The sequence below is a fragment of the Salmo salar genome, unplaced genomic scaffold (genome assembly GCF_905237065.1).
Source record: "Salmo salar unplaced genomic scaffold, Ssal_v3.1, whole genome shotgun sequence".
NCBI lineage: Eukaryota > Metazoa > Chordata > Actinopteri > Salmoniformes > Salmonidae > Salmo > Salmo salar.
Genome location: NW_025549663.1, coordinates 164,107 through 176,822, shown reverse-complemented (window position 1 = coordinate 176,822; position 12,716 = coordinate 164,107). Strand labels below are relative to the sequence as shown.

General features: G+C 37.6%; 13 non-coding genes across 13 annotated transcripts; all 13 read right to left on the bottom strand.

The window, feature by feature from the left end:
- Window positions 1-102: 102 nt before the first annotated feature.
- trnav-cac (transfer RNA valine (anticodon CAC)) lies at window positions 103-176 on the bottom strand. The gene has a single exon. It is a non-coding gene; the product is annotated as a tRNA-Val (tRNA).
- Window positions 177-6,320: 6,144 nt separating this feature from the next.
- trnav-aac (transfer RNA valine (anticodon AAC)) lies at window positions 6,321-6,393 on the bottom strand. The gene has a single exon. It is a non-coding gene; the product is annotated as a tRNA-Val (tRNA).
- A 570-nt stretch (window positions 6,394-6,963) lies between these two features.
- On the bottom strand, window positions 6,964-7,036 carry trnav-uac (transfer RNA valine (anticodon UAC)). Its single transcript has one exon. It is a non-coding gene; the product is annotated as a tRNA-Val (tRNA).
- A 140-nt stretch (window positions 7,037-7,176) lies between these two features.
- On the bottom strand, window positions 7,177-7,249 carry trnav-aac (transfer RNA valine (anticodon AAC)). The gene has a single exon. It is a non-coding gene; the product is annotated as a tRNA-Val (tRNA).
- Window positions 7,250-7,596: 347 nt separating this feature from the next.
- Window positions 7,597-7,669, bottom strand: trnav-cac (transfer RNA valine (anticodon CAC)). The gene has a single exon. It is a non-coding gene; the product is annotated as a tRNA-Val (tRNA).
- Window positions 7,670-8,016: 347 nt separating this feature from the next.
- On the bottom strand, window positions 8,017-8,089 carry trnav-aac (transfer RNA valine (anticodon AAC)). The gene has a single exon. It is a non-coding gene; the product is annotated as a tRNA-Val (tRNA).
- A 141-nt stretch (window positions 8,090-8,230) lies between these two features.
- On the bottom strand, window positions 8,231-8,303 carry trnav-uac (transfer RNA valine (anticodon UAC)). Its single transcript has one exon. It is a non-coding gene; the product is annotated as a tRNA-Val (tRNA).
- A 141-nt stretch (window positions 8,304-8,444) lies between these two features.
- trnav-aac (transfer RNA valine (anticodon AAC)) lies at window positions 8,445-8,517 on the bottom strand. Its single transcript has one exon. It is a non-coding gene; the product is annotated as a tRNA-Val (tRNA).
- Window positions 8,518-8,872: 355 nt separating this feature from the next.
- Window positions 8,873-8,945, bottom strand: trnav-uac (transfer RNA valine (anticodon UAC)). The gene has a single exon. It is a non-coding gene; the product is annotated as a tRNA-Val (tRNA).
- Window positions 8,946-9,086: 141 nt separating this feature from the next.
- trnav-aac (transfer RNA valine (anticodon AAC)) lies at window positions 9,087-9,159 on the bottom strand. Its single transcript has one exon. It is a non-coding gene; the product is annotated as a tRNA-Val (tRNA).
- Window positions 9,160-9,507: 348 nt separating this feature from the next.
- trnav-cac (transfer RNA valine (anticodon CAC)) lies at window positions 9,508-9,580 on the bottom strand. The gene has a single exon. It is a non-coding gene; the product is annotated as a tRNA-Val (tRNA).
- Window positions 9,581-9,716: 136 nt separating this feature from the next.
- Window positions 9,717-9,789, bottom strand: trnav-cac (transfer RNA valine (anticodon CAC)). The gene has a single exon. It is a non-coding gene; the product is annotated as a tRNA-Val (tRNA).
- Window positions 9,790-9,930: 141 nt separating this feature from the next.
- On the bottom strand, window positions 9,931-10,004 carry trnav-aac (transfer RNA valine (anticodon AAC)). The gene has a single exon. It is a non-coding gene; the product is annotated as a tRNA-Val (tRNA).
- Between the last annotated feature and the right edge of the window lie 2,712 nt (window positions 10,005-12,716).

The following is a 12,716-nucleotide window of genomic DNA, read 5'->3' as shown; positions in this document are numbered from 1 at the left end:
TTTTACCGATATTCATGGCACGTATTCGAATTTCCAAAATTAGCATTCATGAAATATATTCTCTGTTACCACTATGGTACTTCAGAATGTGTCAAAGAGCGCTGTTTCCGCCCGGTTTCGAACCGGGGACCATTTGACGTGTGAAGCAAACGTGATAACCACTACACCACAGAAACTACTGCTTCATTTTGCTGCAAGGAGTAAACCGAATTTTAAAAATATTCATGGCACGTATTCGAATTTCCAAAATAAGGGACTAATGAAATTCTCTGTTACCACTATGGTACTTCTTGAATGAGTCAATGAGCGTTGTTTCCGCCTCGGTTTCGAACCAGGGACCTTTCGCGTGTGAAGCTAAACGTGATTTTTATTTTTTTTTTTTTTATTATCAAAAATGTTTGTTTACAATATTTACAGTACAATCTACTGTTTACAGTACAATCCACAGAGAACAATACAGAAGACACTAGACTAACAGAGGCAGGTGAACAATTCACCCCCTATCAAATTATCAACAAAGAAAATATCAAAACAGTGCTTTCAAAAATTATAAGTGATACCTCCACTCTCCTCTCGTGAAATTAACCCACTCCCTTCAACAAAAGACTCATCAAAATGTTCCATCCCATAATTAAACAACATATCTATGTGTTTACTGAACAGTGCTATAAAGATACTCCACACCTGAACCCTCTTTCTGTCAAAAGAAACATAATTCCTCCTACAAAAAATAGCATACCTCACAAAACTCAAAACCATATTCAACAAACACACATTAGCACCCTCACATTTACCAGACACTCCAAATAACAAAAGTTCCTCCCACGCATACTTTTTCACGAAATCTCCCCCCCAGTTTCTACATAACATTTCCTTAACTTTACAAAAAAATATTTTAAATCCTCACATTCTATAAACAAATGCATAAGCGTTTCCGGAAACGTCCACATACGTCGCATTCCCTTTCTATCTCACAATTAATTTTCTTTAGCACCACCTTTGTAAATATTCTATTATGTCTTAGTTTGAAATCATTATTTTCACACTCCTTACTATTATATTTTACATTTAAATTTCCCCATATCTTTTTTCATCCAATTCCGGAAAAACTACTTTCCAAAATTTCTCAGCAGCCGGCCTTCTACACACTTTTCCTACCATTATTCTATACAATCTTTTCACTGGTATACTAGATAAATGTACTTTCTTCTTACTGCTACCAATGAACAAATTAGGAAATACAAATAAATCTTCTCTTTCAACTTCACTATTTATTAAATCAACCCATGCTCTTGGTATACTATTCTTTATCTTGTCATACATATTATTCACTGTTCCCCTTCCCACCTCTTCATCCCATTCATTGATTATGTCAAAAATAGCTTCCCCAGGTAAAAACCCTGGAATTACCTCATATGTATAATCTTTTATTTGCCGTAGACCTGCACTCATAAATACTTTATTATACAAAACTTTTTCTTTGTTCTTGATTTTCTCATTCAGAAATATAGGTTCATTCATAATCAGGTGAATATGTCCACATTCATAATATACATTAGGCAACAACTCTGCCCATGCATTTAGCACCTCTTTATAAAAATCTGGTACCTTTTCAAACATTGCCCTTTTAAGCCCCATCAATAAACCATTATCCTCACAACCACCACTCTCCTCTAAGTAGACTCTAAAGAAGTGTTTCCAGCCATAATCTTCACTGTCATACAAATATTTCTTTACTGTTTTTATCCTAATAGCTTTTCTTTTGACACCTAAATCTACAAGTTTTAAACCTCCATCCACATAGTCAGCAATCAATGTTTTCTGAGATATTCTCACTCCTTTACCATCCCATATAAAATTTGACACCACATTATTCAATTCATTTAGGACCCACTCCGGCATGTCCAGGACTCCCAAAACATACACAAATTTGGATAATACCAAAGCATTTGCAACAATTACTTTCCCTTGTAACTTTAGTTTTCTATTTTTCCAGAAATTCAACGTTAGCTTGACTTTATTAAGGATCCCAGTCCAAGTTATATCTTTTGCCTCTTTCTCCTTTACACCAATGTTTACTCCCAGCACTTTAATAAAATCCTTTGCGCTCTTGAATCGAATCTCACACCCGTTTACATTGATATCCCCAACAAACATTATTTCAGTCTTCTCTATATTAACTTTAGCACCCGATGCCTCGCCATATATATCTATGATCCCCATAATGCTTCCAATACTTTCTATATCCTTCACAGTACAAGTAGTGTCATCAGCGTACTGATGTACAACACTGACACCACCACCTGGGATTCCAACACCCCTTACTTCTTTATTACTATTTATCAATGTAGCTAACGGTTCTGTAGAAACACTGTACAGCAGAGCTGACAAAGGACAGCCCTGCCTTACTGACCTCTCCACAGGGAAAGTATCTGTTAACACTCCGTTACATTTAACACAACTTTTAGCCCCACTATACAACAGGTTGATCCAAGATACAAACTTTGGCCCAAACCCAAACCTCTCCAAAGTCTGTAATAAAAAGCTGTGCTCCACTCTATCGAAAGCTTTGTTAAAGTCCAAACTTAAAACTATACCACCTTCATTTTTCATTTGATTAACAACATCCCTAATTGTACAAATTACATCTGCAATATCTCTTCCAGGTATGCCGTAGGCTTGTGTTGATTCAATAATACTCCCAATCACCTTTTTCATCCTATTCGCTAACACTTTAGTCAGTATCTTATAATCCGAATTTAGAAGGCTAATAGGCCTATAATTTTCTAACTTTAATCTACTGCCCCTATTTTTGAATAAGATCGTTAACATTCCAGTTGACATAGACTCAGGGATTTCCTTATTCTCTTCCATATAATGAAACACCCTCACTAAAATGGGTGCCAAAATATCTACAAAGACTTTATAGAACTCATTTGTTAAACCATCCAAACCCGGACTTTTATTACCTTGCGTGCTAACAATTGCTTCCTTGATTTCCATAATCGAAATCTCTTTATCACACATCATTCTATCTGCCTGCGATACTTTGGCACTAATTGTATCCAACACTTTTACAACACACACTTTATCTACATCATTCTTTTTGTAAAGATTTCTGTAAAAGGTTTCAACTGTCTCTAAGATCCCAACAAAATCGTTTACCTTTACACCTCTTTCATCTTCCAACTCTACAATGTAACTCTTAGTTTGTTTTCTTTTTCCAGACCCAAAAAAAGGATGTACATTTCTCTCCCTCCAAAGCGTACTGTGCCCTGCTCCTAACAATAGCACCCAAACATTTATTTTTTTCATAACGACCCAGCTCTGCATGGATTTTCAAATAATTCACAACATCATAGTCTGGATCCGTATCAGCCTTTTCAAGTTCATGCAACATCCTATTCCTAAGCATTATTTCTTTCTGCTTATCTAAACGGTTATGATTTTTTTGCGTACCTAATACTCCTATTTTTTACTTTTACTTTCACTTCCTCCCACCATAAACACACATTCTCTTTTAACAGTACATTAGACATTTCATCATTAATACATTCAACAATTTCATTTCTATATCCTTCCTCCTTTAACAGACTGGCATTTAAACACCAGACACCTCCCCTCTCCTCTCCACACCAAAACCCATTTGAAATGACATTACTGCATGATCACTATATGCTGTAAAGGTATATGACACCTTCTTAACATTCTGCACCAATTCTTGTTTTGCTAGACATAAATCAATTCTGCTTTGTTTTAATTCCTTTAGAACCACCTGCCTTCTAGAGAATACTCTTCTGTTTGGATTTTCAGCCCTCCATATATCTACTAGATTCTCCTCATTCATAAGTTTCCATAATGCATTTCTAGAAGAGTCATATCTGAATTTAGCACAACTAGAGGCATCCATTCTACTACACCTCACATTAAAATCTCCTATCAGTATACAGTTTTCTGAGCACAGTGTTTTTAATTTGTGAAACATTTCTCTCCTTTCAGATTCAATGTTTGAAGCATAAACATTAATTAAACGAAAAACTACATTTTGAACTTCAAATTCAATTACAATAAGTCTGCCATCATTGTCAGCATATATTTCTTTTACATTTTGCACCACATCATTTTTTATCAAAATAGCCACACCACATGTTTTATCCCTCCATGACTACAAAAAATTAAATCTGACCATTTACTCTTAATCTCCTGCATTTTGGAGTCTGTCCAATTGGTCTCTTGAAAACACAACATGTCTGCCTTAACAGACACTAATACCTGCTCAAATTTGCTCATGTTTCTCAAACTGTTACCATTTAGGGATGCGACTGTAATCATTATGAATGTGTGCAGAAGTATAATCAGAGCCAAACAAGTCCTTAAAAATCCTACTTTTTCTTTTTCCAAAACCCATCATCTCCCTGGTTTTCGACAATGACCTCTTATTTTTTACAAACAACTGAAGATCCTCACTATCTATTTCATCATCCGTCTCTTTATTTGGATTTTTGGGGGGATCGGCGGGGAAGCCTTTTGAAAAGTGCGCTTTAACAGTGCCCGTGACTTCAGTGGACCCAGCCCACTCTTTGGTGTAATTTTTACACAGGCTTAAAGCTGGCTCAGGCACCTGAGAAGCACCTTGCACCATCTCTACCTGTGTATGTCTTTCACCCATCATGTGCTGCTGTTCCACCTTGTCAGCAGCAGAGACTAAAACGGCGTCTCGTGCTTTGCCAGGAGACATTACAGGCTCTTCAAGCTTATCTGCCACTGTCTCTGGAGTCACACTCTCATCCTCCCTCTCCATAGGCACACTCCCCTCTTCCTCAGACGTGAGGTCCATTGTTTGCAAAAGTAAGTGATTTTCTCCCTTATTACAGCTACATCTAACTTTAGGTCTGTCACACATTTTGCACACATTTCCTATGTTCCGACATTCTCTGGCATAATGCCCTTGTTCACTACATTTGTGGCATGTGAATTCCGGACATTCCTTAAGTATGTGCCCCGGCTGAATACATAATCTACATACCTTCACTTGATTGTCGTGGATTACACGAAAATATTCAAATCCCTCGACAGTGTTAAATTTAGTAGAATATGGCAAGGATTGCACATTGTCTGTAAACTTTACCTTGCAAAATCTTGTCCCATCTACAATGTCCGTTCCTGGCCACATCCTCCTCTTGATTGGCGTGGTCGCCTTCACCTTCCAGCCTTTTAGTTTCTCTTCTATCTCCTCATCCGTAATGTATGCGGGCAAGTTCAAAAAGGACACCACCAGCTCATCGTTCCCTAGTTCTTTAGCCATGATTTGACAGTTCTTTATCTTTAGCCCGTCTATTAGTCTTTCTTTTCCATTTACATGAGACATTGTTACTTCATACTTATTCCCGTCTTTCATTCGACATCCCAGTATTGTTCCGCAAACTTCCTTTATTCCTCTCAGCAATTCCATCGTTGTTATTTTCCCTTCTCCACTTATTTCCACGTTCACCGTCAGTTCCTTCTCATATGTTCTTTTTTCAGTTCTTCGTTTAACATTCTGATTTCACTGTTGTCCTTTCTCGTCGTCGTTTGTATTCTTGATGTCGAAGCCATGTTGTCCGTCCGGTTATTTTAAGCAATATCCCCAAACAGCTCACGCTGATGGGGGACAATAGCAAAAACGTTTCACAGAAACTTCACTACAGTCACTCACAAACTTTCAAACTTATAAGTCAACTAGACCTCCAAAAACAACGATATTCTCTCTCAAGCACTCAGACACCTGCTTCTCTTCCACTTCCTGAAACTCCAAAAAGGGGTGTGTGAAGCGAACGTGAAAACCACTACACTACAGAATCTTCTTCAACAATCATCTGCAAGGAGTAAACCGAATTTTACAGATATTCATGGCACGTGTTGAAATTTCCAAATTTAGGCATTTATGAAAATAACTATTCTCTTTTAACCACTAAACTACAGAAACCACTAAACTACAGAAACTGCTGCTTGATTTTTCTGCAAGGAGTAAACCGAATTTTAAAAATATTCATGGTACGTATTCGAATTTCCAAAATAAAGAATTCATGAAATTTTCTGTTACCACTATGGTACTACAGAATGTGTCAATGAGCGTTGTTTCCGCCCGGTTTCGAACCAGGGACCTTTCGCGTGTGAACAAACGTGATAACCACTACACCACAGAAACTGCTGCTACAATTAGCTGCAAGGAGTAAACCGAATTTTAAAAATATTCATGGCACGTATTCGAATTTCCAAAATAAGAGAATAATAAAATTCTTTGTTAACACTACGTACTTCTTGAATGTGTCGATGAGCGTTGTTTCCGCCCGGTTTCGAACCAGGGACCTTTCGCGTGTTAAGCAAACGTGATAACCACTACACTACAGAAACTGCTTCTACGATTAGCTGCGAGGAGTAAACCGAATTTTACAGATATTCATGGCACGTATTCGAATTTCCAAAATACAGAATTCATGAAAATAACAATTCTTTGTTGAAAGTACAGTACCTACTGGACGTGTCAAAGAGCTCTGTTTCCGCCCGGTTTAAAACCGAGGACCTTTCGCGTGTTAAGCGAACGTGATAACCCGCTACACTACAGAAACTGCTTCAACAATTATCTGCAAGGAGTAAACCGAATTTTACAGATATTCATGGCACGTGTTCAAATTTCCAAAATTAGGCATTTATGAAAATAACTATTCTCTGTTAATAGTACAGTACCTACTGCACGTGTCAAAGAGCACTGTTTCCTCCCGGTTTCAAACCGAGGACCTTTCACGTGTAAAGCGAACGTGATAACCACTACACTACAGAAACTGCTGCTACATTTAGCTGCAAGGAGTAAACCAAATTTTACAGATATTCATGGCACATATTCGAATTTCCAAAATACAGAATTCATGAAAATAACAATTCTTTGTTGAAAGTACAGTACCTACTGCACTTGTCAAAGAGCACTGTTTCCGCCCGGTTTCGAACCGAGGACCTTTCGCGTGTAAAGCGAACGTGATAACCGCTACACTACAGAAACTGCTGCTTGATTTTCCGCAAGAAGTAAACCGAATTTTACAGATATTCAGGGCACGTATTCGAATTTCCAAAATACAGAATTTATGAAAATAACAATTCTTTGTTGAAAGTACAGTACCTACTGCACGTGTCAAAGAGCTCTGTTTCCGCCCGGTTTCGAACCGAGGACCTTTCGCGGGTTAAGCGAACGTGATAACCACTACACTACAGAAACTTCTTCAACAATTATCTGCAAGGAGTAAACCGAATTTTACTGATATTCATGGCACGTGTTCAAATTTCCAAAATTAGGCATTTATGAAAATAACTATTGTCTGTTAATAGTACAGTACCTACTGCACATGTCAAAGAGCACTGTTTCCTCCCAGTTTCAAACTGAGGACCTTTCACGTGTAAAGCTAACGTGATAACCACTACACTACAGAAACTGCTGCTTGATTTTTCTGCAAGGAGTAAACCGAATTTTAAAAATATTCATGGTACGTATTCGAATTTCCAAAATATAGAATTCATGAAATTTTCTGTTACCACTATGGTATTACAGAATGTGTCAATGAGCGTTGTTTCCGCCCGGTTTCGAACCAGGGACCTTTCGCGTGTGAAGCGAACGTGATAACCACTACACCACAGAAACTACTGCTACAGTTAGCTGCAAGGAGTAAACCGAATTTTAAAAATATTCATGGCACGTATTCGAATTTCCAAAATAAGAGAATAATGAAATTCTTTGTTAACACTATGGTACTTTTTGAATGTGTCGATGAGCGTTGTTTCCGCCCGGTTTCGAACCAGGGACCTTTCGCGTGTGAACAAACGTGATAACCACTACACTACAGAAACTGCTGCTACATTTAGCTGCGAGGAGTAAACCGAATTTTACAGATATTCATGGCACGTATTCGAATTTCCAAAATACAGAATTCATGAAAATAACTATTCTTTTTTGAAAGTACAGTACCTACTGCACGTGTCAAAGAGCTCTGTTTCCGCCCGGTTTCGAACCGAGGACCTTTCGCGTGTTAAGCGAACGTGATAACCGCTACACTACAGAAACTGCTTCAACAATTATCTGCAAGGAGTAAACCGAATTTTACAGATATTCATGGCACGTGTTCAAATTTCCAAAATTAGGCATTTATGAAAATAACTATTCTCTGTTAATAGTACAGTACCTACTGCACATGTCAAAGAGCACTGTTTCCTCCCGGTTTCGAACCGAGGACCTTTCACGTGTAAAGCGAACGTGATAACCACTACACTACAGAAACTGCTGCTACATTTAGCTGCAAGGAGTAAACCGAATTTTACAGATATTCATGGCACGTATTCGAATTTCCAAAATACAGAATTCATGAAAATAACAATTCTTTGTTGAAAGTACAGTACCTACTGCACTTGTCAAAGAGCTCTGTTTCCGCCCGGTTTCGAACCGAGGACCTTTCGCGTGTTAAGCGAACCTGATAACCACTACACTACAGAAACTGCTTCGACAATTATCTGCAAGGAGTAAACCGAATTTTACAGATATTCATGGCACGTGTTCAAATTTCCAAAATTAGGCATTTATGAAAATAACTATTCTCTGTTAATAGTACAGTACCTACTGCACATGTCAAAGAGCACTGTTTCCTCCCGGTTTCGAACTGAGGACCTTTCACGTGTAAAGCGAACGTGATAACCACTACACTACAGAAACTGCTGCTACATTTTCCTGCAAGGAGTAAACCGAATTTTACAGATATTCATGGCACGTATTCGAATTTCCAAAATACAGAATTCATGAAAATAACAATTCTTTGTTGAAAGTACAGTACCTACTGCACTTGTCAAAGAGCGCTGTTTCCGCCCGGTTTCGAACCGAGGACCTTTCGCGTGTAAAGCGAACGTGATAACCACTACACTACAGAAACTGCTGCTTCATTTTGCTGCAAGAAGTAAACCGAATTTTACAGATATTCAGGGCACGTATTCGAATTTCCAAAATACAGAATTCATGAAAATAACAATTCTTTGTTGAAAGTACAGTACCTACTGCACGTGTCAAAGAGCTCTGTTTCCGCCCGGTTTCGAACCGAGGACCTTTCGCGTGTTAAGCGAACGTGATAACCACTACACTACAGAAACTTCTTCAACAATTATCTGCAAGGAGTAAACCGAATTTTACAGATATTCATGGCACGTGTTCAAATTTCCAAAATTAGGCATTTATGAAAATAACTATTGTCTGTTAATAGTACAGTACCTACTGCACATGTCAAAGAGCAGCTGTTTCCTCCCGGTTTCAAACCGAGGACCTTTCACGTGTAAAGCTAACATGATAACCACTACACTACAGAAACTGCTGCTTGATTTTTCTGCAAGGAGTAAACCGAATTTTAAAAATATTCATGGCACGTATTCGAATTTCCAAAATAAAGAATTCATGAAATTTTCTGTTACCACTATGGTACTACAGAATGTGTCAATGAGCGTTGTTTCCGCCCGGTTTCGAACCAGGGACCTTTCGCGTGTGAAGCAAACGTGATAACCACTACACCACAGAAACTACTGCTACAATTAGCTGCAAGGAGTAAACCGAATTTTAAAAATATTCATGGCACGTATTCGAATTTCCAAAATAAGAGAATAATGAAATTCTTTGTTAACACTACGGTACTTCTACTGAATGTGTCGATGAGCGTTGTTTCCGCCCGGTTTCGAACCAGGGACCTTTCGCGTGTGAAGCAAACGTGATAACCACTACACTACAGAAACTGCTGCTACATTTAGCTGCGAGGAGTAAACCGAATTTTACAGATATTCATGGCACGTATTCGAATTTCCAAAATACAGAATTCATGAATATAACAATTCTTTGTTGAAAGTACAGTACCTACTGCACGTGTCAAAGAGCTCTGTTTCCGCCCGGTTTCGAACCGAGGACCTTTCGCGTGTTAAGCGAACGTGATAACCAGCTACACTACAGAAACTGCTTCAACAATTATCTGCAAGGAGTAAACCGAATTTTACAGATATTCATGGCACGTGTTCAAATTTCCAAAATTAGGCATTTATGAAAATAACTATTCTCTGTTAATAGTACAGTACCTACTGCACATGTCAAAGAGCACTGTTTCCTCCCGGTTTCAAACTGAGGACCTTTCACGTGTAAAGCGAACGTGATAACCACTACACTACAGAAACTGCTGCTACATTTACCTGCAAGAAGTAAACCGAATTTTACAGATATTCATGGCACGTATTCGAATTTCCAAAATACAGAATTCATGAAAATAACAATTCTTTGTTGAAAGTACAGTACCTACTGCACTGTCAAAGAGCTCTGTTTCCGCCCGGTTTCGAACCGAGGACCTTTCGCGTGTTAAGCGAACGTGATTTTTTTTTTTTTTTTTTTATTATCAAAAATGTTTGTTTACAATATTTACAGTACAATCTACTGTTTACAGTACAATCCACAGAGAACAATACAGAAGACACTAGACTAACAGAGGCAGGTGAACAATTCACCCCCTATCAAATTATCAACAAAGAAAATATCAAAACAGTGCTTTCAAAAATTATAAGTGATACCTCCACTCTCCTCTCGTGAAATTAACCCACTCCCTTCAACAAAAGACTCATCAAAATGTTCCATCCCATAATTAAACAACATATCTATGTGTTTACTGAACAGTGCTATAAAGATACTCCACACCTGAACCCTCTTTCTGTCAAAAGAAACATAATTCCTCCTACAAAAAATAGCATACCTCACAAAACTCAAAACCATATTCAACAAACACACATTAGCACCCTCACATTTACCAGACACTCCAAATAACAAAAGTTCCTCCCACGCATACTTTTTCACAAAATCTCCCCCCCAGTTTCTACATAACATTTCCTTAACTTTACAAAAAAATATTTTAAATCCTCACATTCTATAAACAAATGCATAAGAGTTTCCGGGAAACGTCCACATACGTCGCATTCCCTTTCTATCTCACAATTAATTTTCTTTAGCACCACCTTTGTAAATATTCTATTATGTCTTAGTTTGAAATCATTATTTTCACACTCCTTACTATTATATTTTACATTTAAATTTCCCCATATCTTTTTTCATCCAATTCCGGAAAAACTACTTTCCAAAATTTCTCAGCAGCCGGCCTTCTACACACTTTTCCTACCATTATTCTATACAATCTTTTCACTGGTATACTAGATAAATGTACTTTCTTCTTACTGCTACCAATGAACAAATTAGGAAATACAAATAAATCTTCTCTTTCAACTTCACTATTTATTAAATCAACCCATGCTCTTGGTATACTATTCTTTATCTTGTCATACATATTATTCACTGTTCCCCTTCCCACCTCTTCATCCCATTCATTGATTATGTCAAAAATAGCTTCCCCAGGTAAAAACCCTGGAATTACCTCATATGTATAATCTTTTATTTGCCGTAGACCTGCACTCATAAATACTTTATTATACAAAACTTTTTCTTTGTTCTTGATTTTCTCATTCAGAAATATAGGTTGATTCATAATCAGGTCAATATGTCCACATTCATAATATACATTAGGCAACAACTCTGCCCATGCATTTAGCACCTCTTTATAAAAATCTGGTACCTTTTCAAACATTGCCCTTTTAAGCCCCATCAATAAACCATTATCCTCACAACCACCACTCTCCTCTAAGTAGACTCTAAAGAAGTGTTTCCAGCCATAATCTTCACTGTCATACAAATATTTCTTTACTGTTTTTATCCTAATAGCTTTTCTTTTGACATCTAAATCTACAAGTTTTAAACCTCCATCCACATAGTCAGCAATCAATGTTTTCTGAGATATTCTCACTCCTTTACCATCCCAAATAAAATTTGACACCACATTATTCAATTCATTTAGGACCCACTCCGGCATGTCCAGGACTCCCAAAACATACACAAATTTGGATAATACCAAAGCATTTGCAACAATTACTTTCCCTTGTAACTTTAGTTTTCTATTTTTCCAGAAATTCAACGTTAGCTTGACTTTATTAAGTATCCCAGTCCAAGTTATATCTTTTGCCTCTTTCTCCTTTACACCAATGTTTACTCCCAGCACTTTAATAAAATCCTTTGCGCTCTTGAATGGAATCTCACACCCGTTTACATTGATATCCCCAACAAACATTATTTCAGTCTTCTCTATATTAACTTTAGCACCCGATGCCTTGCCATATATATCTATGATCCCCATAATGCTTCCAATACTTTCTATATCCTTCACAGTACAAGTAGTGTCATCAGCGTACTGATGTACAACACTGACACCACCACCTGGGATTCCAACACCCCTTACTTCTTTATTACTATTTATCAATGTAGCTAACGGTTCTGTAGAAACACTGTACAGCAGAGCTGACAAAGGACAGCCCTGCCTTACTGACCTCTCCACAGGGAAAGTATCTGTTAACACTCCGTTACATTTAACACAACTTTTAGCCCCACTATACAACAGGTTGATCCAAGATACAAACTTTGGCCCAAACCCAAACCTCTCCAAAGTCTGTAATAAAAAGCTGTGCTCCACTCTATCGAAAGCTTTGTTAAAGTCCAAACTTAAAACTATACCACCTTCATTTTTCATTTGATTAACAACATCCCTAATTGTACAAATTACATCTGCAATATCTCTTCCAGGTAT